The 13,064-nt window shown below is 41.3% G+C and overlaps 1 protein-coding gene across 7 annotated transcripts in view; it reads left to right on the top strand.

Moving 5' to 3' along the window:
- The window catches only part of arhgef1b (Rho guanine nucleotide exchange factor (GEF) 1b), a 39,291-nt gene continuing 26,227 nt past the window's right edge, over nt 1-13,064 (top strand). For 4 of the 7 annotated variants that reach the window (XM_018672426.2, XM_018672431.2, XM_018672429.2 and 1 more), the window contains exon 1: nt 3-286. The gene's annotated coding sequence lies outside the window, so the exon portion shown is untranslated. Of the gene's footprint in view, nt 287-13,064 lie in introns of all 7 variants that reach the window. The other 3 variants (XM_018672430.2, XM_018672432.2, XM_018672433.2) reach the window with 3 other exon arrangements.

The raw sequence follows: 13,064 nt of genomic DNA, 5'->3' as shown, positions 1-13,064 counted from the left end.
ACAACCCGGAGAGACGGTTTACTTCTTTTCTTTTTTTAATTGACAGTCAACCCGTAAAACACACGTAAACAAGAAGTTACATTATTGCAATTTTTAAGTGATATCGGCCACACTGTACTCGATAATTTTTGAAACGCAAAATCTGTGTTTTCTAAACCCCGTCTGCTGAACGTTTTTTTTCTCTGTATACTTCCGCGTACAATGTTTTTTTTCCCACTGACACACGGCAACTTTCGAACAGGAAACCTATTAGACGCTTTGCCTGTCGTTTTCTCTGAATTTAAGGGTGAGTACATCATTTTAACACTTTGTAGACTAACATTATAAAGAGACTGAACTTTTATGGCTTTGCTTGATGTATTTCAAGTCGGCGTGGATATTTGTTTCACCGAGAGAAATGGCTTTATCCAGCCGCCCCCCTCCCCGCACCTCCAACAGCCCGAGCAGCACACGGTAGAGTCCACATAGAGGAATGCTGTGCTCGCCTGGCTGCACGACATATCACCCTACTCAGATTAAAGAAAAGAAACGATCTATTAACGTTTTTATTCAACACTTCGGCTAATTAATGTAGCACAGGAACAAACCGCGGATGTATAGGGAAACTTGAATCATGAGTCAGAAGTACGGAGTTAGCAGTTAGGTGGGTATAACAACTTCAGGTAGCAGAGTTGGACCGTTTGTATTTTCTGGCAAAGCCATCTAGGATTTTACGACTTGACTCGTTTAGGTCTTATCCCAAACTACAAATCACTTTAATATGCCCAAAGGGAGTTATGCTGTGTCATTGGTAGTCAGTGGAGAGTTTATAGCCGGTGACCTTGTGAAATTTTATGTATTTTTATCTTCTTTGCAAGAGAATCTTTCTGAAATTTATCACAGGAGTGCAGTGGTTGTTTCTCACAAGGAAAATACAGGTATAGAGTATGAGGCTGGTTGTATTTTGCCCTCTTGAGTGTCTTTTTTTGTTGTTTTCAACTCTTCCCATTTTAAACAGGGGCACCTGGCAATGTGATTACAGACTTGGGTAATCAAGCCCTTTTGTTTTCCTCTTATTCATTTGTCAACATTGTTTTTGCACAACATGAATTAAGGCTACAGTCCTGCTGCAGAGTATGACAGGAGTCCCTCCTGGTTTTCTCTCTCCCCTCCTCTTGTTCCTATACCACTCACTCATCAGATCAGCCCCTACAGAGCATATAGAGCAAGGGGAGGATGTCAGTGCAGACAGTGTTCAATAATTAGTGTCTGTATTTAATTGATTACCCATGATGATTTTGCCTTGTGAAACAGAGGACATTGCCTGTGCAGAATAGACGAGTTTCCTGGGCTCACGGGAAACTGCAATTACTGTACGTCTAGTTCAGCTTCATTATCTCAATGCTGTCATTAACTAAAGATTGGGGGCTGGAACAGTGTGGGTTGTGCTTGCCAGTAAGCCGTGATGTTTTCATAAATCACTCATCAAAGAACAACAAGTTTTGTTTTTTTTGTTTTTTTTTGTTTTGTTTCGTTTTTTTTTGCTAGATTGCTCGGCTAGTTTTGTCTTATTCGTGCCTATATGACTTTCACTCCTCTAACAGTTTTAATCTGAGCTCTGCCTAGGCAAACTCATGTTTCCATTGAGTGCTAATAACGATTAAGTTTACAAATTATCAGACAGTGCTGTGTGTGTGTGTGTGTGTGTGTGTGTGTGTGTGTGTGTGTGTGTGTGTGTTAAGGGCGTTGCAGCTGGCGGTTTTCAGAGACTGTGACACGCTCACAGCCAGTCGCTGCACCCCAGAGGCCCCATGTGAAGCAGGGCCTTGCCACTTCCTGTTACGCTCTGCTAGACTAGAGGAGCACTGCACTTGTCATCTCTCTCTCCCCACGTTTTACAAGTGCAGGCTTGTCTGGAGCCCAAAGGCTACCTTCTCTTCCTTTTAAAGGAATGTTGGCTATTTAATCTGAGTTGCTGTGCCGCTCTCTCCCTCCCTGTCTCTCACTCTCTCTCTATTGTTGTAGGCCTACACAAACTCACCCACATCCACTGTCTCACAGAGGGTAGGGGAAGATAAACTTGGATAGTGCCCTGGCGAGATGTAACAGTCGTTGTTAGCATCTATGAGAGATACCCAGCTACTGGAGTGACAGGTAATGGCACCCACAGTGGAACAGCCGGGGGGTGTCCTAAGGGCCTGGAGCTGTGTTGAAGGCAAGCTAATAATTTACTGTAGTCAGGCTTGGACTTCAAAGGGAACACAGGTATTCTTCTCTGGCTGCAGTTAGATTGACACACAGGCAGCAGATAATGAGAGACAGAGCAGACTGGACTGCTCATCTTCTCTCTGTGGGTTTGCAGGGAAATCTACTGATTCCACCTGAATGAGCTCAGCGGGTGAGGTGGGGTGAAGTTACAATAGTTTGCCTGTGTGGGAGTGCATAGATAGGTGGTTATGCCGTAGTGCGCCTGAAACCACAGGTAATCTCAGCACTGAGCAAGGTGACCCACTATGTGGTGTCACTGTTTGTTTGTGGGAGGAAATCAACTTTAGGTCACTTATGTTTTTATTTTTTTGTCTTATGTTTTCTAGACCAAACCTTTAATCAATATATTGAGAAAACATACCATCTCTATTTCCTTAATATCTGTGACTGTTGTTGGCCATTTGCATTGGATTACCCTCAAACAGACATTCCCATCTGGTTATTTTATCTCTAACTGGCTTTTCAAGTGAATTTTTGGAGAATGCTGTATATGTTATGTAAGTCACAATGAGGTTGGAAACTTCTTTTGCATGAGAGACAGACATAACAATACTAAAACAGACATCAGTTGGCCTTTGATATGTCACTGTAGGAAAAGCATGTGTAAATGACAGATGTAGTGATGGCTGAATTTCATGTAGCTTGCTCCTGTATTTGCTAAACTGTTACAGTGTCAGGTCTTAGAAAAGCTAAGGCGTGTCTGAACTGACTCCCTCTCTACTCTCTGTGTAATAGACACCCAGCAGTGAGCTCTACACTGAGAATTTGGACACTGATGATTATCATTTTACGTCATCTGTGACAGATATGTCTCATGATTGTAGGAGAAAGTAGTTCTATGAACACCTGTGTTCCACTGAGGGGATTTTTTGAGGGCACTGTATAGTACGTAATTTGTACTATATGATAAAAACAGAGTCCCTTAAGACACTGCCTAAGAGGGGCTAAGTGCACTGACAATTACTAGTAGCGTTATTTGGCATTGAACTTACACTAATGAGTATATTGCACTATAATTATATTGTTATTATGATAAGATTTCTTCCGCTTTACCTAGGGCCAGTATGAAGGGATGTAATGATAAGGGGGTTTCTACTCTACTTTAAAGGGGTTCCTCAGTGATTTAGTACTGCGCCTCCATTAAGTTTTGGATATCCGGACATATAGTCTGTAATATGGGTTGACCACCAACAACATTTGATCCTATATTTCCCATACTGCAGCTCAGTAGTGTCCTTTATCAGATCCCTCTTTTCCTGGTAAATGCCCATGTCTTTAAAACCCGACATTCACAGTTTTTAACACAGTTTTCTGTTCTAAATTAGTTGTCTCCGAGCCCAAGATGGGATAACCCTGATGACATCACCATGATATCATTAGGATAATTTTCTCAGGCATTGGAAAATTTCCTCCAGAGTCATATAAGACCTAACAGTATGTGTACAGTTGGTGGAATACCCCTTTAAGAACGTAATCCTACAATCCTACAATTTGTACTGACTTGTCCTTTGACTGAGATGACTGAGTGTTTTAATGCAGACAAAACATTGATTTGTTGTAAATGTAAATCATAAACTGTTCAGTAGTCGTTAGGTGTCAGCCCATTCACAGCACAGTGGTTTTGAAGTTAATCTAGCTCACAGGTATTTGATCTTAACACAAAGAGCTTTATGTATTCACCTGCCAATCTCTGTCATCTCTCCGCTGTCAGTCAGGACAGCTTCACACTCTGCAGTCAAACTAAACAAGGCTTCCTGCTCACAGTCAGTGTGTGTGGTCAAAGTGTGTGCATATGTGAGACATGTGAGTCATGTGTGTGCAGCGGTGACCCCCCCCCCCACACACACACACAAAAAATTGAATGACTAAAATGAATGCAGCCAATCTTTGTGTGAGTGTGAGTGCGAGTGCTGCGTGAGTGTTCTGTTCAAGTACAACCTGGGCTGCAGCAGCTTGTTCCACACGCACTGAAAAAAAGGTAGAAAGTGGAAAGAGTTACATCCATTTGTCCCAAGTGTGAGTCAGAGGGACGACTGGAAAGCTGATGTGTGTGATGGGGAGTGTGTGAGTGAGAGGGGAAACGGAGAATGAGCTCTTTCATTTGAGGGTCAGAGTGGAAAAAGCAAGACCAGACTCCATAGATGATGTTTACTCTTGAGGAGTGAAAGATGGGGGGTATGGTGGGGTGAAAGGTCCTCCAGTCTGACAGAGTGTGTGCAGACAGTGTGTATGTCACCACTCAGGCCTTCACAAACAAAAAAGGAATCTTGTATTTGTCAAATTGTAATAAGTGTTGTAACGGTACAGGATACAAGATAATGGCACTTTTGCAATTACACAATTTCCACTGTCATTTTGAATAATACAGATATGTATCGTTTTCTTTTGAGTAAATGCTGTTCCACCACTCGTCTAGTTTCCACCAGTAAAGTTTTCCTATTATTTTACTCTAACTCTGATGTTTGGTCCAGATTCTGCTTTATTAGTAACTGTCCTCATTTATTACTATGTTCTTCTCAAGTATATGTGCTTTCTTTTCTGATAATCAATTAATTGTTTGTCTTCGTCTTAAATGAGAGTAAATTGGCTATCCTGGCCATTTTAGTTCTGGACATTGAAATTTCATAAACTACACAATTAATGGAGAGAAAATAATGGATAGATTTGTTAATAATGAAAACTAGCAGACCTAATTTTCTAGAAGATAAGAACAGCTTCAAGTTACATGTAAAGTCAGTTTTATTTTAATTACTTTTGGCTAATTACACTCTGCACAACATACAACACCTTCTATCCTTAGATGGTTTAGTTATTGCACAGTGCTTGTGAACATCTTGTGAGGCGCGTTGACACATAATTAATGCATCATATCAGAGTGGCATACCGAAAATAATTTTCATAGCTCTCCTGTTAGGTAGAGCCTATTTTTAAAGCAGTCATTTTCTGATACTGATAAGTGTACAAGGGCTGCAACTAACAATTGATTGGTTTATAAAATTTTTGAAAGTAAGGAAAATGGTCATCATCATCATTACCAAAGCCAGAGTTGACATATATCAGTGCTTTGTTTTGTTCAGCTAGCAAAGATAATTGGTTTACTCTCATAGAAGAGTAAGAGAGTAGTTGCTTAAAAATTACTGAAGTGATTCACTGAAGTGCTGATGATTATTTAGTCAATTGATTCATCTCTGAGATGCATCAGTTGTACTGTTACTGTGCTGTATATATTTCACTCTCTATTTATATTCACTCTCCTGGTCTTTTGTAGAGCTGTGCCAAATCTGACAAATTGTCCCCTGTAATGTCACTTGAGTCAACTTACTGCAAGTTGGAAATAAAAAAAATATTGGAGGTGAAGGTGAAGGTTTCTGATTCACCATTTCATCTCTGCTTGAGGTTAGTGACTCAAGGCTGCTACTAGCGCAACACATCCTGATCTTCAACCAAACTGTCAGTGGTCATGTTGCAGTTTGGGTGATGTTGACAATAGTCTGACAAGGAAGAGGAAAGAGAGTGTGGTAAACGGCTGGGCTATTAATCAAATCAGTGCAATTAATTTGAATTTGTGCTTGTCCACATCTTAGAAACAAACAGTAGGATCAGATGAATTATTGTGCAGACTTTTCTGCTCTATCTCTCCTGAAACTGACTCTTAAATTGGACCACAGTGCTCTGTTCAGTTGCAGCAGTCCATAACTGTTTGTGGTAATGTTTATGTTTTTTTTAAATGTGTAATGATGACAGATTTTCAAGTGGCTCAGGTCTTTTTTTTGCTCTTAATCAACTGTAATCCACATTAAGTCCTAAAAACAAAAAATAAGGGTTCTTAAAACATGTTTTAGTCTTATAGGTGAAAAATTAATTATTGATATCTGTGGTTATGTTCCCTCACTTTTAATCATATTTAAAAACTGTCCATCGTGAGTCCCACAGTGTTATAGAAGTGTGATGTCAAGTCAGTAGAGTACTCCTTTAACTTATATCTGGGCTGCACACTTAAACATGAAAGTTATCAGCTCTATTGTTTGGCTTATCTTGAATCTTAGCAAATTAAAGTCTGGGTCATTATTTCATTGTAGATATGCCTTTAAATTTGAGTTAAAACATTGATTATGGCCAGTACAGAAAGCAGTCTGGGATAATAGGTCTATCCTGAGAAAGAGAGGGACAGAATGTTATCTGGATTGGAAACCACTGGCATGAGGTTAGTATCATGAACCAAGGTGTGCTTGTGTGCAAGAACAGAGGCATTTTTGGCAGTGTTAGCCTCAGCTTTGATTCTGGGCAGGCTAAATTCCTTCCAGAAATATTCAGCATGCGCCTTGGTATTACTGCTTTGTTTGGTATCGTCTTAAAATCAGATGCAAATCAACACTGGGTGCACTAATACACAAACACAACATACTTGTAAATGAATGAGGAACAGTTTTTTTGTCCCAAATGCTAATCAGAGGTCTCTGTGCTTGGTCGTAGCAATTACTGCTCCATCTCGACATACACACACACACAGATTCACACATGGAAGCAGTTAGGCCAAGCTGGAGGTTCACTCTGAACTGCCAATCCATGCCAGTCGATTGGCCCCGGCCTATCAAATGTTTCCATGAAGCCAGTGACCTCTATATGGGGACATGGAGAGAGAACGAGAGAATGGAGGGGGGTGGGTCAGGCTGGGGGTGGCAGTTTGTTGGAGCAGGAGAGTGAAGTGTACTTTGGCTCTAAGGAGAGATGAGAAAATGAAGAGAGGGTGTGTTACGCCTCGGTGAATATGCACCACTGTGTGTACATGAAGAAGAGAGGAGGCTTGGCAGTAGCATGTTTTATGGGATACCTTGTTTCACATCATCTTTATAATCTTAACAGACTCTGGGGAGTCTCGCACTGGGATTTTTTTGGGGGGATGGGGCTGTTCAGCATCATTAAAAACCTCTGAGAGCAATGTCTACTCAACTGAAATCATACAGAGAGAAGGTCAATGATTCTTTGCAGCAGTTTTCTTCAAGTAAAATCATATCAAGAAAAGGTCAGTGCAGTAAAACTCTCAGGAGATGTGACAATAGTGCAGAGAATCGTTTTTGAAATCAGGAAAATCCAGAAGTAAGTTTCCAACAGTATGTTTCCTTCTGGACTTGCAGTAGAAAAAATGAAGAACATGTAAGGTAGGATCCTGTGAACCATTGAAAAGACCTGCCTGTGTTTCCTTGCTGCTATTGGCCATAATCTTATTTTAGCCACTACGTAATGGTCGTTAAATTACATAATTGGCCCTTGTCTGCCGGCCATGAATGCACCGGCTGTCTTGGAGCGATTGTACAAGGGGCCGCTTTATTTTAGGCTGTAGGTGGAAGAGAGGAAGGAGGGAGGTTGAGAGAGAGAGAGAGAGAGAGAGAGGAAGGAGAATGCAAGACCCAGAGAAATGAAACATACACAAAGTAGGAATGGTAGAAGAGAGGGGGGATGTGGTGGTGAAGGAAAGAAAGAAAAAAATGTTTGATAGGTCATGTTCTTACATCTTCACCACTGAGCCACTCCCTCTCTCACATATACACTGATGTCATTTCCCTTGTACACACACCCTGCTGCACTATCTTAAGTATCTCACAGTGCACCCTGTTCCATTCTGTTTGCTTGCTGTCAGTGCGGTGACAAGATTTCTGGGATAACGTACCCTCTGTAATGTTCAGACCACTGTTCTGTTGCTCTTTTATCTCATTGAACAAACATGCAGACATTCAGTCACAGGCCTTGTTATCTGAAAATATCTTGTTTCTGTGAGTTGATAAGGGTCTTGTTTATAATCAAGCTGGTGTTTGTAAATACTCTAAGGCGCTTGTGCTGTTTGTTAGGTTAAGCTGTTACTTTTAAAGATGCTATATGTGAGTTTCTGCTATCACTACACAGTATAGTTGTTTAGTCACTAAGAGCTTCAGCCATCAATTGCATTTACAAGACAAGAGGTTAGAATACAGCGCTACTTCTTCATCCTCTCATGTTGGACTGAGGGCAGACTGGACACTACAGTGAACTAGTTACTTCTGAAAAGTGTTATTACAAGATGAGACAGGACAGGGCTAGCTGGTTAACTTGCTAACTGTAGTAGAAAAAAATACTTACCTGGAAAGTTTGATGCTGAACTCACAGTGTTTTCTCAAGACTGGTAAGTAAACAGCTGTAAATGTTAATGGCTAATCCAGTCGGGTAATTTTATTGTTGCAATAAACTGGCGGAATTAAAGGTTCAAAAATGAATGAACCCACTATTTTTGTATAGTGGGGAATCTTAACACTTTCCTTATGCATCTAAATTTTGCACTCAACTGGTGCAGTATTTTATCAGAATTGGCTTACGGTTGTAAAGTATGTGCATTTTACAGTTCAATATACTGGGTAATTGTATAGCCCACCTACACACAGTCCCAAGACACACACATTTTAATTCTTACATACATGCAAAATTTGATTTCTTTTCTATTCTTTTAATTCTTATCCTTTATTTGTCTTTTTTATGATTCTTATTTCTACTCCTATTCTAATTATTATTTATTGCACACTAGGCTTTTAGCTCTACCATAAGAGTATGCCATCCTACCTTTCACTAAATGTGGCTCATTTTCCTTTATTACACTGAATTAACTTTGACATTTTACACCTAAGGTCCTGCTCAAATCCTGTTGCCACCCTCCAGCCTGTTAACACACACACACACACACACACACACACACACACACACACATTCTGTGCATGCACATTTAGGCAATGCTTACTTTACTGCACACACATACACCCTCTCGTAACAGCATGCTGTGAGTTAAATATAAAGACGTATACACTCACACACATGCTCTATAGTGGGAGATGCCTCTGTGTCTGTTTTCACTGAAGTACTAGCTCACTGTCAATTCTGCTAGCTGCAGCCAAAACCATTTGGTCAAGGTTGAAAGCATCCAGTGTGTATGTGCTTGTTTATGTGTGTTGTATTTTGGAAGCAGATGCATAGGTTGTAAGCTTTCAGGTGTAGCTCTGTGCTCGAACACAGTTTCTGGATGCTTATGTGCTTGTTAGACTTTCCAGAGTTTCTCTTTTTCCACTGGCTGTTTTTTCTTTCTTTCCACTGTTGCTGCCTTGTTCTTCATTTCCTGCTGCAGTGTGCCCCGTCTTTTAATTTCTTCTCCACGTACCTCCCCTCCTCCTCCCTCTCGTCTACCTCCCTTCTCACTAAGCCCCTTGCTTTTTTTTCTCTGTTTAGTCTATAGGGTTCATGTAGGTTAGTGCTTGCAGCCACAGTCATGTTTGCCAGTCCTAGAAGTCCTGCAAGTTAATGTAGAGAAAGAGACCTTTCATTTGTTTTGGATTCATTAGTGCACCAAAATGTTGAGCAATCAAACATATGGAGTCATCTGTAGGGCATCAAAGTGCAAGTGCAGTCTGCAAAAAGTGCACGTAAAACCCTGGTACAGGCCATCCTCTCCTGTTCGCACTCTTCTCTCGTGAACTCTCTGTTCCTCATTTGTTCATCACTGGGTTTTGTTCTTGCTGAGCATTAACTTCCTTTTCTGGTTCCCATGTGAACATAGAGCTAGTGGCACAGGAGGTTTGTTTCATGCAGTTTTTTTTCTGTCATGTTTCTTACGGAAACACTTGCGGGCTCTTTATTTTTTTCTCCCATTCTCACTCTCTGTCATTCTCTCCTTCTCTCTGCTTTGCTTTCTCTTTCTCTCTCCCTCTTTTCATCTGATAGGTCATACAGGAAATGGCTCTGATAGCTTCCTGAGGAAATTACACCTACTTCCTGTCTGTGTGCCTCTCCATTTGCCACCTTCCACTCCCCAAGTTTTTTCTTTTCCCCCCTTCTTTTTTGCTCAGGCGCCTCAGGGAGCAGCAGCTGGAGGAGCAGTGGTGCTGTTAGGAATCCCCCAGTCACTGCTAACGAGGCTGAGGCCTGATGAGAGAGCCAGATAAACGGGAGTGCAAACACAGCAAGCTATAGCCATTAGGTGCTGGACTATTTTCAGATGCTGCCCTCATAGCATATAGAGGACAGGACACAGCCCATTGTGACTGAGTGTAATAAGAGAGCAATGACCTATAATCATACAATGGGTTCTGTGGCCAGGTGCATATAGTAATGAAGCTCTAATTTTAGCCTTTTCAGTATGGGAAGATATGGACTCAGTTGGCAGTTTATACACCATGACAGCAAATCTTGTATGGCACATTGTTTGGATTGTTGGTACAAACATTTTTAACTTTCATGTTGATATATGAAATTAACATATTAATCAAATTTAAAGCCATTGTGTGTAGACGTGGTACATGATTACAGCATCTTTTAAATGACACTAATCTGCCACAGTTTATTTTTTGACACTAACCGTCAAGGCACCAAAATTTTGAATTCTAGCCATCACTACTTCTAATGGCCTTTAAAGACTTAACTTGTTTTAGCCCTGTTTCACCTCTGACCACACCCAGAATTTATTTATTGTACAAACAGACCACAAATTGTGCTGTACCTGTAACTCCACTGCAACAAGGTCGTCAAACCATGGGAGGTCAACAAAAACATGGTTTTCATTGGGTGTTGAAGTCTTCACTCAACAATGTTGTTATTTCACTTGGAATGTAATGGCATTATATATAAATGACCAGTATCATAATGTATGATAAGTCTAAAGGAATGAGGATTTAATGGTGAAAAGATAAGTTTATAACTTTGAGTTGTTCTCTTGATACTGAATCTCTGCTCAACCCAGAGGTGAGTGTAGCTCAGACTATGTGATCAGGTGTTGACAGTCTAGTTGTCTGGAAATCTGCTGGGTGTATGTACCTGTATGTAAGCATGATACTAGAGGTGCATCAATACTATCTAGAACACCTGTCTGGATACTTTTCTTTACCACTGGGGTGAGCTCTTCACCTGTGTGGATTCTCTGTGTGCACCAATAAGCTGGATGAGTACTCACTGTTCATTATGAATGTTGTGCTCTGGTTGGTTCACAAAAATGGTTTCAGCACAACTTCTGTCATTACACGTTGTAGTGTCAACGGCACCACTGTTTGTCATTGAGAAATACCTGCATGAATAAGCCTTGCATCTTTTGCCCTGGTCCTGATCCAGTGACAACAAACTCTAACAAACAGCTCTAACACACTCCCTCTCTGACAGTCACCGTCATGTTATTACAGGAGCTTGTTTGACAGGTGTGGTCTCCTTCGATTGCAGCATGGACACTGAAGATGCCCACTTTGGGGTGAGGTCGCATTGTGACTCCTCCTCTCTTCTTGGCCAGAGGGATTTCACTAAAACAGCTAATTGTTTAAATGGTCTCGCAGCGGATGTGGGGTTTGCACAAGATCTGATGTAACAGTGACTCAGTTATTATTAGGCTGCAGTGTGTAACCTCTTAGTGGCCTGGTGGAAATATGAAATGCTGAACTGTGCTGCTACTTTGTTTGAATCATGAAACAGGTGCAGTTTTTTCCAATTTCCTATGTATAGTATTAGACCTCGGCCTGGTCAGGGATGGAGAGGAATGCTGCTGTAAAGACCAGTTGTCATAGAACACACACACAAACACACGTACGTCCACCGGGCAGCTCCCTACAATCACATAGGAATGGCCCCCTCCCACATACGTGCTCAGTCTTAACCCACACACACACACAAAGGCACGTACGCTTGATGGCTATCATCAGATTGATGCCACCTGACACTTAGTTAGTCCTGGAATGTGATGGGAGGGAGTCAAGAGGGTGGGTGGTGGGCAGCTGCCTACCCTAGGAGCACCAGAGCTGATCTCTGCACTTCTGGGGGCATTCTGTTCAAATAGTATATAATATACCGGGGGTCTTTTCCTTCCCCCTCAGCCACGTCTGTATCAACCAGGAAGCACCCTCATAGTTTGGAGCTTATGCCAGCTATCATGTACTAATGGAGGTGAAGGGAAGAGGGTCTGGTTACTGTTGAAACTCACAGACAGTCTCCATCTGTTGTCTGAACTGTGCCATATGCTGGAATGCACCACTTGGCTCCTACTGGGCAGAGGAGGCTCCTCTATAATCCCATGCTCTTTAAATTCAGAGCGGAGCTGACCTTCCCTACTTCCATCTTAGTAACCATAATTAGCTTCCCCCTGCCTACTCCAATTTACCTCTCAGAGTATGAACATGTGTTACAGTTACTCCAATATCAACCAAGACATAACAATAACAAGGGATTGGCTACAGCATCTCCTGTAATAAGGAGGCTGAAGATGCTGAGATCACTAGTGCAACAGTAACAGCAGTGTTTTTAAAAGGATCAGTTTTCTAGGATCTAAAATTAGACTATTCTATTTATTTTTCTTGGTCTTACATTATTGTAAAATGAATATTTTGAGATTTTGGACTGTTTGAAGTTTGTGAAACCCTTTATCACCAATTTATCACTTTTGCTCTTCATAGATAAAACTCACTTTACATATGTTAACAGATAACACAGAATAAATAAAGCAGGTGGTTGCATTTTATCTTTGCACCAGGAAATGACTAGATCTGCTTTTGCAGCATTTGTCATTTGTAGCTGTGGTTGTCATGGTGACATAACAACTTCTCTGTTGTCTGGGTAAGGTGGCTTTGGAAGTTTCACTTTGGTAAGGTGCTTGGTGGCTGGGTGTTTGAATGTGTGTGTGACAAAGAGGTTTGTGTGTGTCCATGCAGATGTGCGTTCATGGCCCTGACAGTCCTGTGTCTCTCTGTTTAGCTAACCCCTCCTACGCATGTTGCTTCAGCACTGGCCTTTCTCAACCCTCAGCCCACTGGGTATGGCCATGAATGAAC

Source organism: Lates calcarifer, linkage group LG15 (genome assembly GCF_001640805.2).
Source record: "Lates calcarifer isolate ASB-BC8 linkage group LG15, TLL_Latcal_v3, whole genome shotgun sequence".
In the NCBI taxonomy this organism is placed as follows: domain Eukaryota; kingdom Metazoa; phylum Chordata; class Actinopteri; family Centropomidae; genus Lates; species Lates calcarifer.
Note: the sequence above shows the minus strand (reverse complement) of the source record. Positions and strands in the feature narration are given on the sequence as shown.